The sequence below is a fragment of the Phalangium opilio genome, unplaced genomic scaffold, assembly GCF_054372755.1.
Source record: "Phalangium opilio isolate 3A_F unplaced genomic scaffold, DU_Popi_V2 ptg000055l_1, whole genome shotgun sequence".
In the NCBI taxonomy this organism is placed as follows: Eukaryota; Metazoa; Arthropoda; class Arachnida; order Opiliones; family Phalangiidae; genus Phalangium; species Phalangium opilio.
This window is the reverse complement of record NW_028324174.1, coordinates 997,338-1,003,149: the sequence shown is the minus strand read 5'-3', so window position 1 is coordinate 1,003,149 and position 5,812 is coordinate 997,338.

Here is a 5,812-nt window from a genome sequence, read left to right as displayed (position 1 = left end):
GGAGCTCAGTGTATATAGATAAAATTGATAATTGTTAGGCTTATTTGCTATTGTTTTGAACGTCACGTTTTTTGTCATAACCTTTGATTTTCTGAACCGATTTACAATTTGAAAACAGTTTCGGATTCTACGTGACAAGACGCGTGCAACGATAGCATTGTTGATCCATTTGAAGCATTATTTCATAACGTCATTATCGGGGGGCTTTACTATTTCCGCTATGGCTAACAACCTATTAGCGCCACAGTGTCATTTGTAATTTTAAAATAATTTAGAGAAGTAAACCTATTTAGAAAGTCTTATTTTGTTACACTTGCTCAAATAGGAACAAAATGGCAGCCAAATGAAAATGTCCAGAAACTTTTGTCCGGGACTGTACAGTTAACCTCAAAAATGTTTCTGTCTGGAAGCCCTTCCAAGTTAATTTGATTAACTTACAACATAAACATATTTATTTAATTTGAACACTTACATAGATGGTAATATCATGAACTGGCTTAGTTACAGAAGTTTCCCTGATACACTCTCCAGAGACTACGGTATTAACTTTGATTGCTTTACAAATACCTCTTATGTTAAAAATGTGTTTAGTTTTTATTAGATTTTATAATTTTCGACGAGTAGAATCCCCAGAATAATTTTGTAAACCTTCTAATGCTAAAAATGCGACGTGTTTTATGATTACAAGGCTGGCCATTTTCAAACTGCCAATCAACCATTAGCGAACTTTCTGCAAGAGTTTTCAATTCAGTCCGTTATAATATGGTACAGAGAGCAGGCCAGGTCGGGTTTTACATAACTTTATTGTCGGAGATTATATACAACCCCTATCTCATCAGGCCAATTTTTAACTGGTATGTTTTATCTAACTTGGCCTATTGTTGACGTATAGTATATCATCTTCCTTTCCAATACCGTTTCCGTTATACAATGATAAAGTTTTCCCATACGGGTAAAATTAATTTTGGGTTTACATGTTTCAAAACGTGTTAAAATTCACAAAAGGGTTAAATTAGAAGTTAAAACAAGTTGGGAAAACCAAAATATTACGTCTCCGAGTCGAGGAAAAGACTAGGATACGATTCAATATCGAAATACTAGACCAACATTTTTCGCTTTTTTTTGTCTAACGAGGCTTAAATCATTGAATAGTTTTCTCTACACTGTCAAAATAGATAATCATACGCCAATCCTAGGTTTCAAATCATTACTTACAAAGAATATATAAGTACTATGTTAAATTTTATTCTCTGATGCATACCACTAGCTTTGCCTTATACAAAGTTTATTTCAGAATAAAATCTGTAAGACACGATTTCGATTTGAACGTACATTTAGGAGAAGATCTTGTTTCCTTTCTAACGAAAAACTGAACTTTCCTTATCAGTTTTTCAAGGTTATAGAACTGAAAAGGTTTCTTTTACCTTAGTGTTTATCTCGGTAATTTTAAATCAAATCATAAATCTCTAGTCTCCCTAATTAAAACAACATGAAATGTCCTAAACGTTTTAGCGCCCCTCCCCATCATATTCCAAATTGAACCTGCGGAACCGCCGTCATGGCACACGGGATCGGCCAGTGGGCCCGACAAACGCCACTCAAGCAGGTGACAGAAGCTGAACACCGTCAGCGGCTAGCCCAATCAGGAGGTGGTCGATGACTGGGATGGATTAAGGCAGCAGAAGACTCGAGGGGACGGGGGAGTTCTCTCCAAGCACAACAGTGCCATTCAGCCCAAACAAATAGTGTATCCGCGACCCCTAGAGGGTTACCAATAGAGAGGGCGAGCCAAGGCAACACTTGGGCGGGGCGGAGCGGCAAAGAAAAACCTTCACGGAATGGGGCAAGGAACGGTCTGAATCAAGGGCGAACCCCAGGAACTCCGGAACCGTCACACCGAACTCAGGCCCCCTCCGCCACGACAAGTCCTTTGAGTAAAAAGGTTAAGAGAACATTTCTATTATTTACGTGCTGTAACTGGGTGTGGTTATGATAAGGCGTGGTTTAAAGCAATGACAGATAATCAATCAATGGAACCGTTGTAACAATACTGTCAAGTCCTCATTTGATCTCGCTAAGCTTCATCCAACAACCGACGCCACAAAACTCCATTCTTTCCGAGCGCATCTTCAAGACCAACAATAGCTAGGAAACGATTTAATCCCGAACAGTGGGGATTGGTTCGCGATCGCGAGAGTCGAAGACCCATTCACACCATTCTCCTTCCGGATGCAGATGAACTTATAGCACTCCTTATTTGTACCTGCAGTCTGCAGAACGTCTTGTATAAAGAACTGTGAATGTAAACGATCGGAATTGGATTTCGCGGCAATGTGTGGTCACTGTTAAGGTATTAGCCGAAATAAAAAATCTTCTGGATGAGGAGAAATATGAACCAAGTGTTAAAAATGTGTCTTAAATCTAATCCTTAACGACACGAGAATGTATATACCCCATATAAAACGGTATTCCCTAACCTAAAATCCGAGTAATATGGCTTTCCTTTTCTTTTTTCCAGATTTTAGGATAGTAATATTTCAGCGACCGTTTTTAAAGATGGCTCGATAATTTAGACTCGAAAATAGCTATTTTTATGGCGTTTAATACGTTCATGAAAATCATCTCCTCAATAAAAAATATCGAAAAATTTATACATCGGTAATATATTTGGCATTTCAAGCAGTCATTTTCGAAGATGGCGCCCAAACTATCAGTAGCACGTCTTCAATATTCAAGTATGATGTTTAGACGGACTTCAACATAATTATTACCAATTTTCATAATTTTTACCTCTCCGTGTGACGTAGTCCAGGAGAGGTTCTGTAACGGCCGTGTCTGTAGAGCGGTAGCTCTCTTAGATAAGACTTCATACTGCTCTTAATGTATAAGGAGGGTTTTTTGTTTGGATTTAGTTTTTTTTTGTGTTGTGTTAACTGTTCTGAAAAAATTCCATAGAACTACAATCCGGGTCCTTAATATGTAGTTAAAATTTCGAAGTGATTCATCTAATAGTTTATTTTATATAAAATAAAGTTGCTAAAGGTGGTTTTCATTTACATAAAATTAATCAGCCTTTTCGCCAAAAAACTGGAAAATTCCCCTAGAAATAACATGGGAATTTTTATAAAAAAGGCCAAATTGTGGAACATGTATAACAAAAACTATACATTTTTTAGGATTGAAAACGGTTTTAAATGAACATATGATCTTTATTTTAGGTCCTTTTCTACTCTTTATTTTAAAAAATTAAGTTTAAGTATGTTTAAATTAAATTTTTCCAAAATACCTCGATTTGCGATTTTTCAATGATACACTGTTTTATTTGAAATTGACAACACATTGGAAACTCGCCTTTTTTAGTGGTATATTTTTGCATACCTATTGGAGCGATTCTATTAGAAGCCTTGTGGATTAAATGGTCTATTGAAAGTTAAATAAGCTATGATGAAGTGGTCTATTGGAGGTTAAATAAGCCTTGGCAAAACGATAAATTCGGGTTTGTGCACACGTCTTTAACACATGCTTGTACACAAATCTATGACATCTGTTTGTGCACGAGCCTCTGACTTCTTTTTGTGCACAACCCTCTGACAACTATTTGTGCACAACCCTCTGACAACTATTTGTGCACAACCCTCTGACATCTTTTTGAGCACAACCCTCTGACATCTATTTGTGCACAAACCTCTGACATCTTTTTGAGCACAACCCTCTGACATCTATTTGTGCACAAACCTCTGACATCTGTTTGTGCACAACCCTCTGACATCTATTTGTGCACAACCCTCTGACATCTATTTGTGCACAACCCTCTGACATCTGTTTGTGCACAACCCTCTGACATCTTTTTGTGCACAACCCTCTGACATCTGTTTGTGCAAAAGCCTCTGACAACTGATTTTGCACAAGCCTCTGACATCTGTTTGTGCACAAGCCTCTGACATCTGTTTGTGCACAACCCTCTGACATCTGTTTGTGCACAACCCTCTGACATCTTTTTGTGCACAACCCTCTGACATCTATTTGTGCACAACCCTCTGACATCTATTTGTGCACAAACCTCTGACATCTTTTTGTGCACAACCCTCTGACATCTGTTTGTGCAAAAGCCTCTGACAACTGATTTTGCACAAGCCTCTGACATCTGTTTGTGCACAAGCCTCTGACATCTGTTTGTGCACAAGCCTCTGACATCTGTTTGTGCACAACCCTCTGACATCTTTTTGTGCACAACCCTCTGACATCTATTTGTGCACAAACCTCTGACATCTTTTTGTGCACAACCCTCTGACATCTGTTTGTGCACAAGCCTCTGACAACTGATTTTGCACAAGCCTCTGACATCTGTTTGTGCACAAGCCTCTGACATCTGTTTGTGCACAACCCTCTGACATCTTTTCGTGCACAACCCTCTGACATCTTTTTGTGCACAAACCTCTGACATCTTTTTGAGCACAACCCTCTGACATCTGTTTGTGCACAAGCCTCTGACATCTGTTTGTGCACAACCCTCTGACATCTATTTTTGCACAACCCTCTGACATCTTTTTGTGCACAACCCTCTGACATCTATTTGTGCACAACCCTCTGACATCTTTTTGTGCACAACCCTCTGACATCTGTTTGTGCAAAAGCCTCTGACAACTGATTTTGCACAAGCCTCTGACATCTGTTTGTGCACAACCCTCTGACATCTGTTTGTGCACAACCCTCTGACATCTTTTCGTGCACAACCCTCTGACATCTTTTTGTGCACAAACCTCTGACATCTTTTTGAGCACAACCCTCTGACATCTGTTTGTGCACAAGCCTCTGACATCTGTTTGTGCACAACCCTCTGACATCTATTTTTGCACAACCCTCTGACATCTTTTTGTGCACAACCCTCTGACATCTATTTGTGCACAACCCTCTGACATCTTTTTGTGCACAACCCTCTGACATCTGTTTGTGCAAAAGCCTCTGACAACTGATTTTGCACAAGCCTCTGACATCTGTTTGTGCACAAGCCTCTGACATCTGTTTGTGCACAACCCTCTGACATCTGTTTGTGCACAACCCTCTGACATCTGTTTGTGCACAACCCTCTGACATCTGTTTGTGCACAACCCTCTGACATCTGTTTGTGCACAACCCTCTGACATCTTTTCGTGCACAACCCTCTGACATCTTTTTGTGCACAAACCTCTGACATCTTTTTGTGCACAAACCTCTGACATCTTTTTGTGCACAACCCTCTGATATCTGTTTGTGCACAACCCTCTGACATCTTTTTGTGCACAACCCTCTGACATCTATTTGTGCACAAACCTCTGACATATTTTTGTGCACAACCCTCTGACATCTGTTTGTGCACAAGCCTCTGACATCTGTTTGTGCACAAGCCTCTGACAACTGATTTTGCACAAGCCTCTGACATCTATTTGTGCACAAACCTCTGACATCTTTTTGTGCACAACCCTCTGACATCTGTTTGTGCACAAGCCTCTGACAACTGATTTTGCACAAATGCTTGATTTCTTTTGTGGCCACTATTAAGGAATTTTCGCTTCCATACTGCAGAGTTTCTTGGTCAGAACTCATACATTTCAAACTTCACCACCCCTTTCTACTTTCCGTTTCTACTTCATGTTTTCCGTTTACGGATTAAGCGTATTAATTTTAGCACTGTCAATGGCCTGGCTTTAAATATTACGCGTAATCTCTTTAAAACAGTAAAATGTACCAACAGTGTAGAAAAACGTTGTTCCTTTACCTTAGGTAGACGACAAAATAAGTTATTCTTAATCAAATTATTGAATATCAGTCTTCA